Source organism: Haliotis rufescens, unplaced genomic scaffold (genome assembly GCF_023055435.1).
Source record: "Haliotis rufescens isolate VD_foot unplaced genomic scaffold, xgHalRufe1.0.p SCAF_42, whole genome shotgun sequence".
NCBI lineage: Eukaryota > Metazoa > Mollusca > Gastropoda > Lepetellida > Haliotidae > Haliotis > Haliotis rufescens.
This window is the reverse complement of record NW_025964135.1, coordinates 2983918-2992500: the sequence shown is the minus strand read 5'-3', so window position 1 is coordinate 2992500 and position 8583 is coordinate 2983918.

Sequence of the window (8583 nt, the reverse complement as noted above, 5' to 3'; positions counted from 1 at the left end):
TGCAAAAAATAAAGTAACTGTTGTGGGTCCCAAACATGTGTTGTTGTTATTGTTGTTGTTGTTGATGCTGTTGTTGTTGTTGTTGTTGTCATGAAATATAAAGTGACTTAAATAAATACCGATTAACTACAGGAAACATGGTTGTGTTAGTCAATGTTTATTCTGTGCGCCATATCATGATCAACATTTTGCGAACACCTGGTATCATCTCTATTTGATACTGGTTCCTGCTTATGAGGAGTCGGAATCCTACAGTCAACTCTACTTTTAACAAAGCTTTCACTGGCAGAAATAGTTTGTAAAGTTTACTAATTTAGTAAGTGAAATTCACTGTGCACCACGATACTAACATGTTAGTAGGCTTTACTTATCAGTTAGTATTTAATGATATTGAATAAAACAAGTGATCGTTATAGTGGCTGATTTCTACCATTTTGCTTCGCGACGGCAAAGGCACAAGGACGCGTTCACGCGAAGACACAATACGATGACATGAAGATAAGATACGATGACGCGGAGACACAATACGATGACATGAATATAAGGTACGATGATGCGAAGACACAATACGATGACATGAAGATAAGATACGATGACGCGAAGACACAATACGATGACATGAAGATAAGATACGATGATGCGAAGACACAATACGATGACATGAAGATAAGATACGATGATGCGAAGACAAAATACGATGACATGAAGATAAGGTAAGATGACGCGAAGACACAATACGATGACATGAAGATAAGATACGATGATGCGAAGACAAAATACGATGACATGAAGATAAGGTAAGATGACGCGAAGACACAATACGATGACATGAAGATAAGATACGATGATGCGAAGACAAAATACGATGACATGAAGATAAGATACGATGATGCGAAGACACAATACGATGACATGAAGATAAGATACGATGATGCGAAGACAAAATACGATGACATGAAGATAAGGTAAGATGACGCGAAGACACAATACGATGACATGAAGATAAGATACGATGATGCGAAGACAAAATACGATGACATGAAGATAAGGTAAGATGACGCGAAGACACAATACGATGACATGAAGATAAGGTACGATGATGCGAAGACACAATACGATGACATGAAGATAAGATACGACGACGTGAAGACAAGATGCGATGACGCGGAGACAAGATATGATCACGCGAAGACAAGATGCGATTATGCGAAGACAAAATATGATGGCAAGAAGACAAAATATGATGGCAAGAAGACAAGATACGATGACGCGAAGACAAGATATAATGGCCAGAAGACAAGATATGATCACGCGAAGACAAGATGCGATTATGCGAAGACAAGATATGATGGCAAGAAGTCAAGATACGATGATGCGAAGACAAGATATGATGGCAAGAAGACAAGATGCGATTATGCGAAGACAAGATACGATGATGCGAAGACAAGATATGATAGCAAGAAGACAAGATGCGATTATGCGAAGACAAGATACGATGATGCGAAGACAAGATACGATGACGCGAAGACAAGATACGATGACGCGAAGACAAGATACGATGACGCGAAGACAAGATACGATGACGCGAAGACAAGATACGATGACGCGAAGACAAGATACGATGACGCGAAGACAAGATACGATGACGCGAAGACAAAATACGATGACGCGAAGACAAGATACGATGACGCGAAGACAAGATACGATGACGCGAAGACAAGATACGATGACGCGAAGACAAGATACGATGACGCGAAGACAAGATACGATGACGCGAAGACAAGATACGATGACGATGGCGATGGCGATGGCAAGAAGACAAAAGGCAAAAGACAAAATGAGATCATCGTATCACAACATCTTCGCATCTTCGCATCGCGACTTCGTAAATTGACTCCGGTCACGTGAGTACAAACATATTTCCTCTGTAACTGAAGTACATACGCGTGGTCAGAATTTTCCACAGACAATCTCACAAACACACATACAAACTTACACATACACACAAACCACTGAATATATTGATTCAAAATCGCCAACCACCAACCACCACCCTTCGAACTTATGACTTAAGAATACAAATGTGAGGCCCCAGGGTTTCTCAAGGTAACAAACCAGAATCCTTAAGCCACGGTGTACATATGTGTAGGCATGACATGAAAACCAGATGGTGAAATGTTTAACCTTGCACCTTTCCTTGTCCTTGTCCGACTACTGATTCACCCAAGATAGCACGATATCTTAGTCCTGTACCTGGGACAAAATAACCATTGATTAGCAGTGACCTTCGTCACCAGCGCTCTACACTTTCAGCTGGATGATATACCTACTTCTTTATACCCTTTTGAACCTATTTTAGGATTGATGGGAACTGACATTTGCTCACTGTTAAGTTGACGAAAAGGTTGCAATAACACCGCTGGCAACCCAAGTAGATGTCACGAAGTTTGTTTATATCTTTATTCGCAAAAGTGTCTAAAGTTATCTGTGATACAAGATTTATAATCAGAGAATCAGAATGTGAGAGACTTTCTGGGACCCGCCTTAGCTGCAGCGTCAGCTTTTGTATTTTTGTTAGATCAACTTGGCTGGGTAACCAACAGTAGACGGCGTAGTATTGGCCAGTGGAAAGATCATTTCACAATGCTAAAATATCAGGTAGCCTAGTTGTTAAAGTGCTCGCCCGTCACACCGATGGCCCGGGTTTGATTTCCCAGGTGGATTCGACTTGTGAAGGCAATTTCTGTTACTTTTTTTTACCTGACTTGCGTCTAATCTACTAGCGAAGCACGAATTGGAAACTTTTTTGTAAACACCTGCCAGTTTCCAAAACTAATCTAGATTCAACAAAACTGACATGTATCTTTCATATATATACATATATATATATTCGTGCTTGTATATATATATGTACAAGCACAAATATCTGGACATTTTTGTATATTTAGTACTTATACACCTGATGAAGCCATTTGTTTATATGAAGCCATATAAATATATATATAATATATATATATATATATATATATATGTGTGTGTGTGTGTGTGTGTGTGTGTGTGTGTGTGTGTGTTAGTGAGTGCACAAATACACATTGAGCTACATGGGGAAGTCTTGAAAATTATACTTTTTGAATTAAGTTTAGGTTTCAAAAGCCTAATGAACATCTGTTCGTTTTCCATTCGTACATGTTTGTCATTGTTAAACAATTTATTAAACGGAAAGACAGTAAAATGACTACTCCCGCATTCATCAATATGTTTGCTTACATTTATACAACGTAAATTTGGATCTCGAATTTGTTGTCTGTGTACAGTGATTCGGTCGTTAAGTTGCATATACTATATATATTACTATATAGTATACAAAACGTCAACGCCAGAGAAATCACACAATGTAAGAATGCAGCGTCAGGTGCCAGACACACACATACGTTTTCGTGCTACCAGTAGGGCAGAACATGCTTACCTTTTTCGCGAACACCTGGTGTCATTTCTCAAATTCAGTGATCTATTCAGATAATTTTACCTTCACGCTTTTAAATGTATTTCCTCTCAGATACTAACATGTTAGTAGACTTTACTAATCAGTTAGTATTTAATAATATTGAATAAAACAAGTGATCGTTATAGTGGCTGATTTCTACCATTTTGCTTCGCGACGGCAAAGGCACAAGGACGCGTTCACGCGAAGACACAATACGATGACAAGAAGATAAGTTACGATGATGCGAAGACACAATACGATGACATGAAGATAAGGTACGATGATGCGAAGACACAATACGATGACATGTAGATAAGATACGATGATGCGAAGACACAATACGATGACATGAAGATAAGATACGATGATGCGAAGACAAGATATGATGGCAAGAAGATAAGATACGATGATGCGAAGACACAATACGATGACATGAAGATAAGATACGATGATGCGAAGACACAATACGATGACATGAAGATAAGATACGATGATGCGAAGACACAATACGATGACATGAAGATAACATACGATGATGCGAAGACAAGATATGATGGCAAGAAGATAAGATACGATGATGCGAAGACAAGATATGATGGCAAGAAGATAAGATACGATGATGCGAAGACACAATACGATGACATGAAGATAGGGTACGATGACGCGAAGACACAATACGATGACATGAAGATAAGGTACGATGATGCGAAGACACAATATGATGACATGAAGATAAGATACGATGATGCGAAGACACAATACGATGACATGGAGATAAGATACGATGATGCGAAGACACAATACGATGACATGAAGATACGGTACGATGATGCGAAGACACAATACGATGACATGAAGATAAAGTACGATGATGCGAAGACACAATACGATGACATGAAGATAAGGTACGACGACGTGAAGACAAGATGCGAAGACAAGATATGATCACGCGAAGACAAGATGCGATGATGCGAAGACAAGATATGATGGCAAGAAGACAAGATACGATGACGCGAAGACAAGATATAATGGCCAGAAGACAAGATATGATCACGCGAAGACAAGATGCGATTATGCGAAGACAAGATATGATGGCAAGAAGACAAGATACGATGACGCGAAGACAAGATATAATGGCCAGAAGACAAGATATGATCACGCGAAGACAAGATGCGATTATGCGAAGACAAGATATGATGGCAAGAAGACAAGATACGATGACGCGAAGACAAGATATAATGGCCAGAAGACAAGATATGATCACGCGAAGACAAGATGCGATTATGCGAAGACAAGATATGATGGCAAGAAGACAAGATACGATGACGCGAAGACAAGATATGATGGCAAGAAGACAAGATATGATCACGCGAAGACAAGATGCGATTATGCGAAGACAAGATATGATGGCAAGAAGACAAGATACGATGACGCGAAGACAAGATATAATGGCCAGAAGACAAGATATGATCACGCGAAGACAAGATGCGATTATGCGAAGACAAGTTATGATGGCAAGAAGACAAGATACGATGACGCGAAGACAAGATATAATGGCCAGAAGACAAGATATGATCACGCGAAGACAAGATGCGATTATGCGAAGACAAGATATGATGGCAAGAAGACAAGATACGATGACGCGAAGACAAGATATAATGGCCAGAAGACAAGATATGATCACGCGAAGACAAGATGCGATTATGCGAAGACAAGATATGATGGCAAGAAGACAAGATACGATGACGCGAAGACAAGATATGATGGCAAGAAGACAAGATATGATCACGCGAAGACAAGATGCGATTATGCGAAGACAAGATATGATGGCAAGAAGACAAGATACGATGACGCGAAGACAAGATATAATGGCCAGAAGACAAGATATGATCACGCGAAGACAAGATGCGATTATGCGAAGACAAGATATGATGGCAAGAAGACAAGATACGATGACGCGAAGACAAGATATAATGGCCAGAAGACAAGATATGATCACGCGAAGACAAGATGCGATTATGCGAAGACAAGATATGATGGCAAGAAGACAAGATACGATGACGCGAAGACAAGATATAATGGCCAGAAGACAAGATATGATCACGCGAAGACAAGATGCGATTATGCGAAGACAAGATATGATGGCAAGAAGACAAGATACGATGACGCGAAGACAAGATACGATGACGATGGCGATGGCGATGGCAAGAAGACAAAAGGCAAAAGACAAAATGAGATCATCGTATCACAACATCGCATCTTCGCATCGCGACTTCGTAAATTGACTCCGGTCACGTGAGTACAAACATATTTCCTCTGTAACTGAAGTACATACGCGTGGTCAGAATTTTCCACAGACAATCTAACAAACACACATACAAACTTACACATACACACAAACCACTGAATATATTGATTCAAAATCGCCAAACACCAACCACCACCCTTCGAACTTATGACTTAAGAACACAAATGTGAGGCCCGAGGGTTTCTCAAGGTTACAAACCAGAATCGTTAAGCGACGGTGTACATATGTGTAGGCATGACATGAAAACCAGATGGTGAAATGTTTAACCTTGCACCTTTCCTTGTCCTTGTCCGACTACTGACACTGCAAAAAAAATCCATATATACAAGCTTGTATATCCTTTGGAAAGATGATATTTCCAAAGGATATACAAGATTGGAAAGATGATATATACAAAATATACAAGTTTGTATATATGACATATACAAAATATACAAATTTGTATATATGGTGTATCCAAATTTGTTTTGTTTGTATATATTGGTAAAGGGAGATAATTATTATGTATTTGTGTATAATTATGATATATGTGCAAATTGAAGTGTTTTAAGTTGAGCACTGTGTTTCTTTGTATATGTTGGTAAAGGAGGATAATTGCTATGTATTGCTCTATAAATGCTTTGTATGTGCAAAATAGTATCAGCAAGTTACAAAAAACTGATTTAGTGGCGGGTAACATTACTGGAAGGTTTAATTAGTACTCCACACTGTTAGCGGGAGTACATACTGTCCTTGCAATGATATTGACGGGTGGGCGGTTGAGGCGTCTGGTACTTTTCCTGGCGCGGTGCTTGGTATGTGAGTAGACTTTATGGTCAAATGCACAGAGAGGATTAGCTGTCGGGGGCGATTGCTTTGGCGGTAACTTCTGTATTGAAAGTGTTTGAGCTTGGATTTGTTTTACGGGGAGGCCGCGATGTGTTTTGTAACATGCTCTCGTGCACATATGCCAACAGAGTGGATTGCACAGAGGATGAAAACTATTTTATCACTACTTAAAAGTGTTGAATTTGGTTTGTTCTGAGCTGTCGGTTTCATTGTAGATATACATTGTTATAATGTGAAATCTCGGCGGAAACGCCGAAAATCGCGTTTTGTAAAACGGTAGTCCTTGGGGAAAATTGTATTATGAGCAACCGGATGCGTAAATAACGTGCGTAATATATTCCCGTATTATATTTTATAATACTTGTTCTTTAAATATTGTTATCAATGCGAGAACGAAGATTACCTTGAAAAAACACAACAGCATGCATATGTTCTAGCAAAAGGAAACTTGATATATATTCATTTGGCTTAATTTCTACTTTGGAAAACTTAGTTGGCGCTCTAAAAGCTTGACGCTGTATAATTTGACACGCGCATGGTTGGGTGCAAACCATATGTACATCAATAATAATAGTAAAAATAATAATAATAATAATAATACATCATGATGGCAGTTTCAATGTAAAGATTAAGTATTTTTAAAGATATGGAAAATAAATCTTGATAACTGCTTTAATCTTTGATCTTTGGGAAAATAATAATGGAATTGGTTGAGTGACTAACGTATTCTACTTTAAAAGTGACAGGAACGTGATTTACATAATTAAAATATAGAATAATATACAAATTATAAGAAAGGGTTTGTGATTTATTTTGGGATGAAGTCAGTATTTAACTTGCGCTTTCCGACATTATGCGTATTTCGCACACGGTTAAGAAAAAAATGCAATTCATTTATTTATAAAAAGTACGAATGCATCAATCCTACATCACAGGACCATGTACATAATTTGTTGAATGTTATTTCATGAATACACAAATTGCATAACACATTCCCTGAGGACAAACCCAAATTGCCCGTCCCTTTGTGACAGGTGTTAATTAGAGAATGTATTGCCACCATATTATGTCCCGGCACTTTTATGACATGTAATGAACCTAGTCAATCCCTGGGTCTGTAACAACAACATGGGTCTAATAAAATCAAAGTAACATAAATGTTACGTCATTCGAATTAAAAAAGAGACTGAAAAAATGTAACATGAATATAATTGCCCTTTTGAGGGTAATATAATTTTGGGAAAATATACGTTTTCTTGTATTTATGGACGACTTCACACAAGCTGAAAAATTTAACATATGTTTATATAGCTATATTTACATACATGGCATTAACATGTAATAATAATATTGATCATGTTTGTTAATTTGTACATTTCGTTGTTATTGGTATCCTGAGTATGTTGTAATAATGCATGTGTTCTGATCTTATTTGACGTAGATTACATGAACTAGTAGAGTGACTTTCTTTCATCAGCGTGGAAGGATTACCCACACATATACCCTTAATCCTTTGTCAAACAGAAAGAAGTCATATAGATATCATATCTAACTGGTACTAAAAGTTCACTATCAATCTCCTCTGATAACAAACTTACATTTAATATCCCCAAGCTACAATACCAAGCATGCTCATGGAGTAATTATGAGAAACCCGAATGATATCCTGTCTACGTGGTCACACCCGGTGTATGGCAGTCTGTATTCATTTCTTATATCCCAAAAGTCCCCACCAAGCTTCCTTTTATTAACATTGGGTTGAGGGGAGATATATATATTGTATTAAATAATACATCAATACATCAAAACAGAACAAAAAAGATAGGTCAACAGTGCGGTTGATGGAAAGGGGTTTGCTAAGAAAAGTTATTTAACTCTTTAATACTTAATACGTGTCTCAAAGTATGTATTAAGTCTTACTACTAGTTATTATATATGTGCAAATCCACCCGAACGTCGGATG